At 47.0% G+C, this 12983-nt stretch overlaps 1 long non-coding RNA gene across 2 annotated transcripts in view; it reads right to left on the bottom strand.

Annotated features, from left to right (window-relative positions):
- LOC121004376 overlaps nucleotides 1–12486 on the bottom strand; it is a 144047-nt gene extending 131561 nt beyond the window's left edge. The window contains exons 1-2 of one of the 2 annotated variants that reach the window (XR_005779703.1): nucleotides 12391–12456; nucleotides 11386–11390 (exon numbers count right to left, since the gene is read on the bottom strand). This is a non-coding gene — a long non-coding RNA (uncharacterized LOC121004376). Of the gene's footprint in view, nucleotides 1–11385; nucleotides 11391–12390 lie in introns of both variants that reach the window. The other variant, XR_005779702.1, reaches the window with a different exon arrangement.
- Between the last annotated feature and the right edge of the window lie 497 nt (nucleotides 12487–12983).

The raw sequence follows: 12983 nt of genomic DNA, 5'->3' as shown, positions 1-12983 counted from the left end.
TCCTGACCCATTGTAAGGCCTCTTGCACACGACCGTATGTTGGCCAGGCTTGTGCTGCAGACCGCAAATTGTGGTGCGCAATGCACGGCCATCGACCGTGGGCCAGCCGCATGCGGATCACGGACCCATTCACTTGAATGGGGTCCGCAATCCGTCTGTTCCGCAAAAAGATAGAACAAGCTCTATATTTTTGCGCAATGGAACCACGGAACCATTTCATAGTGAATAGGTCCGCATCCGTGATGCGGAATGCACACAGCCGGTGCCCCCTGTATTGCGCGAACCGCCGTATGCGGCCCCCAATATGGCCACGGGAGTACTACGGCCGCGTGCAAGAGACCTAAGAATGGGGCTCCCGTTCCCCGATGTGATGGAGCGACAGGTCAAACATGTGCCCTGATGTGGAAATACCCAAGTACAGCACTCAGGTAATTCCGGTTGACCCATACAGAATGAATGGAGCGACAGGGCATATGTTTGACCTGCTACTCCATGAGATCGGGGGAAGGTACCCCCAGCGATCAGCTAGTTTTCCCTTATCCTGTCGATAGGGGATAACTTCTAAACATGGCACAACCCCTTTAAAAAAAACTTTCGATTTTTGTACAATGTTTGGACATTGTAAAACTCTAAAACCATCACAAGAACGATAGTGCAACCAACCCTGCAACTCAAGATAAGCATCAAAGAGAAGCCTAGGTCCTGTCTACCAGGTAACCGGATATTAAGGTAAGGTATAAAATATTTACCAGCTCCCTTTCATTATTAATAATGACCGGACTTACTCTGAACAGTGTCGATGAATTCATTTGGAGATGCAAATGCTCACGCTTGCTTTACTAACTTCCAAGTAGTCAGAATTGATGTAGACGACACAATATCTTCGGATTCTTTTATAAAGAGTTTTTTGGAAGTTACATTTTTATGGAACTAATATTCACTGCTACACAATCATCACTGGTAATGAAACCCGGGCAATACTGTACAAAACCCACAGCTGTAAACTATACTACCGCCAGTAAAAGCAGTCATTGCTATGCTGTGTCCATGTACTGTAGTTGTGTGACATCAACTGACCGCACCCTTGACGTGCTCTCCATCTACAATCGCACCTGTTTATTGCCTTCAGGACATGCATGAACAGTTCCCGGACTGCAGGTTTTCCAGTTTTAGGGTAATAAAGCATAACAACTGTATAATTAATGCTAATATACTTCATTCCTTAAGATATTTGTTTGCTGTGAGTAATTGAGAACATCCTTGTTTACTCTACATACCGAGTCCTGCTTTCTGCCGAGCGGTCGTGTCCTCTCTAGGCAATCCTCTGCAAGCTAAAGGCATCGGCAGCAAAAATCTCTCTAATAATTTCCTGAATGATGAAAGGATTGTCAGGTTTAGGCTCATGCACACAAAAGTATTTTCTTTTTGTGTCTGTTCAATTATTATTTTTTGCGGACCGTATGCGGAAGCATTCATTTCAATGTGTCCGCAAAAAATATGGAAGTTACTCCGTGTGCATTCCGTGTCCATATGTCAGTTCTGTAAATAAATAGAACAAGTCCAATTATTGTCCGCATTATGGACAAGGATAGGACCGTTCTATTAGGGGCCAGCTGTTCCGTTTGGCAAAATACAGAATGCACGCCGTCATCCGTATTTTTTGCAGATCAGTGTTTTGTGGACAGCAAAATACATAGGGTCGTGTGCATAAGCCCTAAGGATACTTTCACATCTGCGCTGGCTGTTCTGGACAGTTCTTTTGGCAGAGAATGCCGGGAATCAGCCGATTCTCTGCATGTTTGCCAGGTGGCGGCCAGATCTCTGCTGGAACCAATTATAGTCAATGGGGTCCAGCAGGCTGGCGGCAGTATCTAGTAATGCTGGATCAGGGGAAGTCCACCAGGCTGTTCTATGCCGCAGAGGCAGCCGCAGGTGTGAAACTAGCCTTAGCAAGCTCTTCTTGCCTAGTGGATCCAGAGCTGCCCCAGACAGGGTTTGTTTACTCGGCTGCAGCGCTGACAACCACATCGCCAACACGTGGACACTGCAGCCAATTGCTGGCCTCTTACTTACTGCAGCCTTTTCTTACTGAAACTGGACAAGCCAGATACTCCTCAGGACTAGGGATGAATGGTTTTTCAGCTACGGACTGAAACAAAAATGTTTGTCCCATTAGGGTATATGGATATCTTAGATGGGCAGAGGTCGCACTACATTTTTTCCAGAAGAGTAAAAATACTCCTCTAACCATTTTTGAGGAGTATTTTTAGCCAAGGAGTACGAAAATTGTAGAAATATATATATATATATATATATATATATATATATATATATATATATATATATATATATATATATATATATATATATTAATTATATTATATTACGTAGGCTTATATAACATTAAGGCCTCTTTCACACGGGCGAGATTTCCGCGCGGGTGCAATGCGTGAGTTGAACGCATTGCACCCGCACTGAATCTGGACCCATTCATTTTTATGGGGCTGTGCACATGAGCGGTGATTTTCACGCATCACTTGTGCATTGCGTGAAAATCGCAGCGTGCTCTATATTGTGCGTTTTTTCACGCAACGCAGGCCCCATAGAAGTGAATGGGGCTGCGTGAAAATCTCAAGCATCCGCAAGCAAGTGCGGATGCAATGTGATTTTCACGCATGGTTGCTAGGAGACGATCGGGATGGGGACCCGATCATTATTATTTCCCTTATAACATGGTTAATATGGTAAAATAGGGATGGAGGGGTTAAAAATAAATAAATAAATGATCCATCACTATGGTGATGGATCATGTGATGAGCGCAGTGACGTCACCACAGGTCCTTTTCCTCCTGGGCATCAAAGAAGAAGACAGAAGAGAAGCCGGGCTGCGCGAACAAGTGGATGAGGTGAGTTAAATTTTATTTTATTTTTTTAACCCCTCCATCCCTATTTTACTAAGCATTCTGTATTAAGGCTAGGTCTACATGACGACATTTGTCGCGCGACAATTTTTATAATGGCAGTCTATAGTGTCGCACTGCAACATGCTGCGACGCGACAGTCGCAGAAAATCCATTCGAGATGGATTTTTCTGCGACTGTCGCGTCGCAGTCGTAGCATGTCTGATGTTGCAGTGCGACACCATAGACTGCCATTGTAAAAATTGTTGCGCGACAAATGTTGCAGTGTAGACCTAGCCTAAGAATGCTATTATTTTCCCTTATAAATATGTTATAAGGGAAAATAATAAAATCTACACAACACTGATCCCAAACCTGAACTTCTGTGAAGAAGTCCGGGTTCGGGTTTGGGTACTAAACATGCCGATTTTTCTCATGCGCGTGCAAAAAACGCATTAAATCGCTTTGCACTCGCACGGAAAAATCGCGATATTTCCCGATACGCATCCGCTTCCTATCCGGCCCTCACACACGACGCCCGTGTGAAAGAGGCCTAGGGGGTTGCTATTCATGCAGGGAAACCATTACCAGTCTTCTCTAGGTCTTCCATGCAGAATTAGCAAATTTTGACCATTTTAAATTTCTGTCTCAGAAGACTGAATCCCTACCTTTCTTTAAGCACCAAATCTGTCACGTAGGGATCGGGGCAATAGACTGTGCAAAACTCAATGCAATAAGAATTGAACAGGGACGTCTGGTGGTTGCGGCAGGAAGTAGTGGTGGTCTGGTGGACTGGGACGAATGTACAGGAGGCAGTTATAGGACAGTCTTATACACAATATATCGGACTGTTGCACAGTATCATGTACCCTATAGTCTTCTCTGTGATCTCTGGAAAGTGTGCTCCATATGGGAAAATAGACCTCTGGTCCAGGGTACTTACATAGAGAAACTAATAGCCAAGAGGCTAAAGAAAACCCTGCTTCTTATGTTAAATCAGAACTTTCATTTGATTGCTCTGATACCTAAACACCAAAAGGAAAAAAAGAATTTAAAAAACCTGCTGTTTCTCTAGATGACCTTATGTTGATAGTAGTGTTAATAGAGTCCCAAAGGCTTATAAAAGTAGGGTACCTGCTTTAATAGACCCTTGAGACTCTATTAACACAACTATCAACAAAAAGTCCTATGAACAACAAAAAGGAGATGATGGGAAGAAAAATCAAAGAGTAACTGACTCTGCAAATGGCACTGTAGTCCATGCACTACTCTCAGTACTGAATTGGAGTTCACTAGAATGGGGGTCCTGAGCCCCCCCCATTTGGAGGAGTCTGAATGGAGCCGTGTTCACTGTTACGCTCCTTTCAATGTCTATGGGACTCAGGGCTCATGTTCCGCCCGAGCCGTTCATTGGGAACCGCAAATTGCACCCTCCGCGTGGCCTGCGCTGACGGATGCAGACCCATTTAACTTGAAAAGGTTCGCGATCCATCCACACCACAAAATAATAGAGCATGTTTTTTGCAGAGGCACGTTGTCCTCCCCCCCCCCCCCCCCCCCTTTTTTACACTCACTTGCGCAAAATTTAGCGACTTTTTGCATGGGTACACAACTCACTCCAGTTTTGTAGTATGGGTGGAAAAGTGGGCGTGGTGAGCTATGTTAATGAGTTTTACTCCAGATTTATCATTGAGACTTTTTTAAAAGTCGCAAATAAGTCGCAATCTCACTCCAGGAGGAGGGTGGAGAAGGAAAACTGGAGGAGCTTCTCTAGACAGAAGTGCTTGTTCACACCATCGTGCCATGCAATTTGAGGAACGGAACAGGAGGCCCATTATAGAAATGCCTATTCTTGTCTGCAAAACGGACAAGAATAGGACATGACTCATAATTTTTTATGGGGCCACGAAACGGAGCAACGGATGCGGACAGCACAAGGAGTGCCACCCGCATCTTTTGCGGCCCCATTGAAGTGAAGCAAAAAAATGCGGCTCGGATGCGGAACAAAACCAGGGTCGTGTGAATAAGCTCTTAAGGACAAGCCAAACAACATGCACCATTTGATAAACGTGGCACAAAGTACTCCAACACAGACTGAAGCAAAACCGACTTCAAATATTCTCCTAATGATAAATTCCCCTCATAGTTTTTTTAAGCCATTTTTATCAAAACGCAGCTTGATCTAGGTATAGCTTTTTTCTCTTCACAGAATTTTGGACCTAAACATAAGGTGGACATTCTGGCTCCAGAGTTGATCAGTGGGGGTTCGGGGTGTCAGTCCTCCGTCGATCTGATATCGATTGTCAATCCAAAAGGATACAATATCAATAAAAAATAAAATAAAATCATGGAAACCTCTTTAAAGGGGCTGTCTCGTTTCAGTAAAAGGCATTTATCATGTAGAGAAAGTTAATACAAGGCACTTACTAATGTATTGTGATTGTCCATATTGCTTCCTTTGCTGGCTGGATTCATTTTTCCATCACATTATACACTGCTCATTTCCATTGGTTATGACCACCCTGCAATCTATCAGCGGTGGCCGTGCTTGTACACTATAGGAAAAAACACCAGACAGTCCACACAGTCCTGGCCACCAGAGAGGCAGGTGCTTTTTCCTATAGTGTGCAAGCACAACCACCGCTGATGGATTGCAAGGTGGCCGTAACCATGGAAATTAGCAATGTATAATGTGATGGAAAAATGAATCCAGCCAGCAAAGGAGGCAATATGGATAATAACAATACATTAGTAAGCGCCTTGCATTAACTTTCTCTACATGATAAATGCTTTTTGCGGAGGGGACAACCGCTTTAAAAGAGGCACATGTTGTAGGCGGGTCCAAACTGATAGAAGGAGGGGCAACACAAATGGGCAGGGACAACAGAAGTAGGCGGGGCCAGCAATACCATAGTGCAGCACAAAATACGACCCCAGCAGAAGCAAATACTACAGTGCCCCACAAAATACCGCCACCCCTGCAGCCACCAGCATAAGTACCTGACGCGCCTAGCATTAATTAATATTGAGAGCATTATATCGGTAAGTATCCAGATGGCGGCCATGAGGAGGGCTTGGGTGACCCCCCCTGGACATCAGCCTACTGGGAATTCTCCCTATAGAGTCTATGGCCAGTCCACCCCTGGGTACTGATGACCTGTCGTTAGGCCATCAAGTGAATAGGAGCAACGCTGCACCACCGAGCTCCGGCTACTACACAGTGTACGGGGCCGTGTAGTTCCAATACCTGCATCTGGCGGCAGAGCTGCTTCAAAACCGCTAATCTGATATGGAGGACCTAACCTGGGGATAAGTCATCAATTCCTCAGTCCCAGAGGACCTCTGGATAGTAATTGCTGGTCCTAACCTACAGCAACAACATTCTCACTCCTTCTAGTGGAAAACATCTCCGTCCATAATACATGATCTGTTGGTAGGACACGATTTAGTTATGTGATATTTGTAAGCAACCTGGGATAAAAACAAAAAACTGTACACCCCTCCTTGTGAAATCAAAGGCATACCGAGATATAGCAAAAGACTCTTGAACCACTATAGGTGTCATGCCTGTAAATATTGGGGCGCAGTGACATGTCATATACCGCAGCATCGTGCTTCTGTGCAGGACCCCTAATTCTTATTGGTTCTAAGGGACGTCAAAGAACAAGGGACACTGCACAAAGATGGAAATGGTCCTCAGGTGCAGAACTGTTCTTAAAGCTCCACACAAACACCGTAGTCTCAAAAAGGTCTAATCATTTGTTGCTAAGCAACTTCCAAAAAAAGCAGTCGCGCTAAAATGCATTGCAGCTTAAAGGGAACCTGTCACCTCCCAAAACCATCCCAAGCCGCCAGCAGTGTTTCCTTTCTTCCTGAAGGAAGATGCAGCAGAAGTACTGAAAACGTTGTTTTATCCACGCCCAGCGCACTTCTCCGTGCCCCCTTCCCGGTAACCGTGCCCCCTTCCCTGCCCCTTCGCTGTGACTACGCTTACCGTATACAAAACATGTATACATTAAATGGATGCTATACACTGGCATCCGTCACTATAGAGTTCCACTGTAAATAAATGTATACGTTAACGTACACTTACCTTTTAACTAGACTTTGCAGGATGGTAAAGCGTGGTGTACTACGCTCTTGTATCCTTTATTTTTTCCCAAACGTATATGTTAAACGTTTGACAAAAACGTGTTGTGAACCCAGACTTTCAGAGGTCCCCAAACCGAAAATTTCTACCACTGAGTTAGTCTATGTAAGGCCTCATGCACACGTCCGTTGTGCAGCCGTTCCGTGTTTTGGGGACCACAATTGGGGTCCCCAATGCACGAGCAACATCTGTGCAGCGGGCCGGACCCCCATTTAACTTGAATGGGTCCGTGGTCTGTCCGCACCGCAAAAAAATATGACATGTCATATTTTTTTTGGTGCGGAACCACGGAAGGAAACGCAACTGAAGCACTCCGTAGTGCTTCCAGTGTTCTGTTCCGTGACGCATCTCTGGAATTGCAGATCCATGTGGGGTGTACACGGCCGGTGGCCGTGGATTGCCGACCCGCTGTTTGCGGGCCGCAATACGGCCACGGCCGCCCAACGGCCGTGAGCATGAGGTCTATAAAGCCTCGGCGATCTTTGTAAACGGAGAATGCCATGTGTACTCGTCTCCCCTTGGGGGCACTGACCGTGATATCCAAGCTCCAGCTTCAGCCTAAGGGCTCATGCACACGACCATGTGCTGTCCGCATCTGCACTTCCGTTCCGCGGCCCCGCAAAAAAGACAGAGCATGTCCTATTCTTGTCCGCAGCCACGGACAAGAACAGGCCTTTCTATCATAGTGCCGGCCATGTGCGGTCCGCAAAAGGCGGAACGAACATGGCCGGTGTCCATGTTTTGCGGATCCACAATTTGCGGACCGTAAAACAATTGCGGACGTGTGAATGGACCCTTAGGCCTGATTCAGACGGGCGTATTTACCGTTTGTATGCACAATGGACTGCACCTACAACCCATACGGACTCATTAAAGTTGGACGCAATTCACAAGTCCATTTCTCTGCCTTGAACGTAGGGGCGTGCACAATTGTCCAGTCTGCATCTGAGACTCCTTCCTTCTAGTGTATGGGTGCGGGGGGGAGAACTCATGGGCACCAAGACATCACTGCGGATGTAAATCGGATCAGCCGTCAGAAACCAGCCTAAAAAGGGTTACCCTGTACTTTCAAACTGATGGAAAGATAAGGAAAAGCTTTTCTTTAAATGTCACAGAATTCCACAAAAACAAGATGAAAATTCTTATCAGAATGAATATACATACTGTATATGGAGTTGCCATGGAGACATTAAAAAAACACATTGCAGGTCAAACGGAGCTTGCGCAAAAATTTTTTGATGATAATATTATTAATCTCAAAAATAAATGTTCTTTTACCTAACTCAATTTTAAGAGGAACTCCTCCATATGGTAGAAATTATAATGTGCTGAAAGCGATTTGTAGTATGAGCCCCATGCACTGTATGTAATGACCATAAGAAGTTACAGGCCTTCCGGAGTTCTCCTTTAGCTTTCATGAAAATGTTAACTCAAAAACAAGATATATGGAGGACTAGACTGGAAAGCAATATGGTGGGGGGGTGGGAGGGAGATTGAAGCCAACAATCAGATTTAATTATTCTCATTATATTCTAGAAAAGTCAAATTAGCAGAGGCAGTCACATCCGCTACATGACCTCCTAAATTCAGCAGCTTAAGGCCTCATGCACACAACCGTATGTATTTTGCGGTCCGCAAAAAACGGATCTGCAAAAAATATGGATGACTTCTGTGTGCATTCCGGATTTTTCGGAACGGAACAGCTGGCCCCTAATAGAACAGTAATATCCTTGTCTGTAATGCGGACAATAATAGGACATTTTTGCGGAACGGAAATACGGACATACGGAAACGGAATTCACACGGAGCACCTTCCTTTTTTTGCGGACCCATGGAAATGAATGGTTCCGTATACAGTCCGCAAAAAAAACGGAACGGACACGGAACTAATATACGTTCGTGGGCATGAGCCTTAACAGAAATTCTCCCGTTTCTTACGCCTCGTGCACACGACCGTAAGCATTTTGCTATCCACAAATCACAGATTCTCAAAATACGGACGCGATCCGTGTGCATGCTGCATTTTGTTAAGGACCATTGACTTCAATGGGTCTGCAGACAGATATTGGACATGTTCTATCTTTTGCAGAATGGATATACGAGTGCGAAAAGCACGCGGATGACATCCATACGTCCGTTCCGCAAACGATAGAACATGTCCTATAGCTGTCTGCAAAATATGGACTGCAGACCCATTAAAGTCAATCGGTCCACCACAAAATGCTGCATGCACATAAACCGCATCCGTATTTTGCGGATCAGCGGTTTGCGGGTCGCAATATGCTCACGGTCATGTGCATGAGGCCTTAAAGGGATATGTCCTCAATGTCTGATCAGTGGTGGTCCCTGTAGACCAGGGATGCCCAACCTGCGGCCCTCCAGGTGTTGCAAAACTACAACTCCCAGCGTGCCTGGACAGCCTACAGCTATCAGTCTACAGCAGGGCATTGTGGGAGTTGTAGTTTTACAACAGCTGGAGGGCCGCAGGTTGGGCATTGACGAGACCCCCACAGTGCTTAGACTGAAGGTGCGGTGGTCCCATTGGCTTTACTTGTATAATGCAAGACGCCAACCAACCAGTGGTTCACATTTACTAACATTAGTGCACCTAGACATGTCGTAAACTGTGGCAAAATTTGGCATAATTCAGTGAAATCGGGCACATTTTTGGGTCATCTAGTTCTTGAGAAATCCTCTGCACCTAGCTCGACAAGGGTGCAACATGCCCCAATGCAGCAGTTAGCGCCAGAATTCTGGCGTAAAATTCGGTCTCAAACTAAGCTGAACAATAGTTGGTAAAGAGTCAGAGAAAAGGGTCTCTCCCTGCTCCCCCGTTATCATCCAGCCTGAGCCCTGTGATAGTTTTATGGCACCTATAGGATTAATAAATCTACCCCACTGGGGGTAACACACTCACTTTCAGGTAAATTCGGCTGCGTTGGTGGCTCCAACATAGCACGGGGTGACGAATGGTGCTCTGAAGGGTAAAGGTTGAAAGGGTTGCACACCCTTTCTAGGGTTCTTACCTATGGCACCGCCTGCGGACAGAAGCTGATGGTATAACACCCTCATATGCCATCAATGTTAGGGCCATATGTATTTTGCGGTCCGCAAAAAAAGGATCCGCAAAAAATAGGGATGACGTCCGTGTGCATTCCGTATTTTGCGGAACGGAACAGCTGGCGCCTAATAGAACAGCACTATCCTTGTCCGTAATGCGGACAATAATAAGACAAGACTCAAAATGTAGCGGAACGGAAATACAGAAACGGAATGCACACGGAGTACATGAAACGGAATGCTCACGGAGTACATGAAACGGAATGGTTCCGCATATAGTCCGCAAAAAAAAAAAAAACGGAACGGAAACGCAAAAAATATACGGTTGTGTGAATGAGCCCTTAGAAATTGCAGGGGTTGTCCAGTTTCAGGAAGAATCCGAACAATCCCCGAGAACCTCCTCAAATAAAGTACAGGTAAGGGCTCGTTCACATGAACGTGTGAAGCCCGTGCCCGTGCTGTGGACCGCAAATTGCGGTCCGCAATGCACGGGCACCGTCCGTGGGGCAGGCGCATGGGGATCGCAGACCCATTCACTTGAATGGGTCCACGATCCCTCCGTTCCGCAAAAAGATAGAACTTGCTGCGGAAGCACGGAACGAACCCCAGAAAGCACTCCGTAGTGCTACCATAGTGTTCTGTACCGTTCCGCATCTCCGGATTTGTGGACCCACTGAAATGAATGGGTCCGCATCTGTGATGCGGAATGGCCACGGAACGGTGCCTGTGTATTGCAGCCCCGCAATACGGTAACGAGCATCACACGTTCGTGTGAACGAGCCCTAAGTAAGTACCTACCTGATCTCTCACAACACGTGACCACTGCAGCCAATCACTGGCCTCATCTCGTGCCCTTCTATGGCTAGTGATTGGCTGCAGCAGTGACATCTCACCGCGCAGCCGGGTAAACAGAGCCCAGCAGGGAGAATCAGAGCAGTGGCGCAGGATCTTCTGTCCGGTGGGGGGTGCCAGATGCCTAGAAAAGGGTATGCAACCCTTTCCGGGACAACCCCTTTAACAGCAGCGTGTCACCTAGGGAAGTTTTGCAGGGAAGTGCGTCACGTGATCCCTTTTGGGAAATGCAAGCTATTTTCCAGCAACCTCTTGGTCATTTTGGAAAGCCACTTTGTGGGGTGCTTAATTTTTAAAGAGGTTCTTCAGCAGCTGAGGAATGCCCAGGGCACAGATCTACCTGCATAGGACATATACCAGGCCAACCCTGTAAGGCTTGTTCCTGGTTATCTGCTCGTCAATTCCAACGGAATCATTTTATACTATTCCTTTCACATAACACCCCCCCTTTCCCCCCCTTAAAACAATCAGCATGCCACATCCAGGTCCAGCGACGCGGAGTCCCGAGCGCCGCTCTGAAGTTACAGGATGTAATCATTAGACAAGATGCAGCTCGTGTTTTATTCAAATTCTATTTTCAGCATTTCCAGCGGCCAGCGCTGGAAACGATCGCGGTACGGCGAACAAAATGACTTGCACGGAGATGGAGGCTCTGCAGCACATTTCACATAATAAACAGCAGCAGTTTGTGGAAGCGTGCACCAGCACAGCCGCTGACAGCTCTGCCATTGTCATGTTAATGGCACCGAGCGGCTCCAGGTGTACCGTGATATTAACACTCGGCGTCCATGCGACAGCGCTGAACCCTCCGCACACATGGCCAGAGCCTCATTACTCAGCGCCCGTCAGATCCATCTCTCTAAGCAGTTCTATTTGCTGATCGGGGACGACGGCCACTGAACGTCACCGGGACGGAGACACGAGCTGGACCTCCGCTGCCCATTGCAGTCCGTGCATTGCTGACTTGGTAACTGTTCATCTGCAGTCAGCAGGAATTCGCTGCAAACCCCGGGACTGAGCCTCGCGCCGGATTCAGCACCTCCTGCCTGATTACACGTCAGCCCTGCGGATATTTCTCAACCAAAATCCCAATATTTTTTTATTTTTTTTGTGGAACTCCACCGTTAACCCCGTAGGTACCAGATGCACGACAGACGTGGCCCAATAAACGGATGGATGTAAATCAATATTGGTGGTGTTTGTCGACTGTCATGGATTCCTGGGGTTGGACGGTTGCACTTATAGAGACAAGGTTGCACTTATTCTGGACGGGGCTGTGCTCACTGACAGCACTAGTTGTGGTTTGTGCTAATCCATCAGTGAGGGATGAGGAGAATGAGAGGGCACGTGCAGCAGTGTATTCCCGAGGGAGGATGCAGCCTGCACGTCGTGCACGATAACAGGTAAGTTGTAGGCAGCGAAACTTACCTTGTGTGTAGAATGCGGCGTCCTCGCTGGGCGCACACCACACGCCGCGGTATTATTCTGCTGCTGGAGCCCAGCTCTGACTTCATTGAAGCCATCAGAGTCCTCCGGCCAATCACACGAGGCTCCTCCCCCTTCATTAGCCTGGCTCTGGAAGCGTCCACTGTAGAGCGGGGAGAGCCGTGTGCTGCGCCGCATCCTCTGGACCGCACGCAGGCTGAAGGTAGAGCGGGCTCCCCCAGCAGATGGCCGGACTCTCACTGACACTAGGAGCAGGTCCCCGCAGGAGAGGACGGCTGTCACACACGACTGGGACTTAGTACTGCACCTAGCCTTTCTGCTGCCTGAGGCGAAAACTGAAATGGCGCCCCCCCTCCCGCTTACATAGCCTTCTGGCATAACTTCACATGAATCTAATGGCATAAACTGGCTTTTATTTATATGTAAATGAGGGCTCGCAAGAGCCCAGGGGCGGAGTTAACTTCTTTGGGGCCCAGGCTGACAATCCTCTTTTGTTCATATCCCAGCCTCTGCCCGTCCTTCTCTCAAAGGTACCGTTGGAGTCATCTAAAGTTATGCCAGAACCGGTCTATAAT

Source organism: Bufo bufo, chromosome 6, assembly GCF_905171765.1.
Source record: "Bufo bufo chromosome 6, aBufBuf1.1, whole genome shotgun sequence".
Lineage (NCBI taxonomy): Eukaryota > Metazoa > Chordata > Amphibia > Anura > Bufonidae > Bufo > Bufo bufo.
Note: the sequence above shows the minus strand (reverse complement) of the source record. Positions and strands in the feature narration are given on the sequence as shown.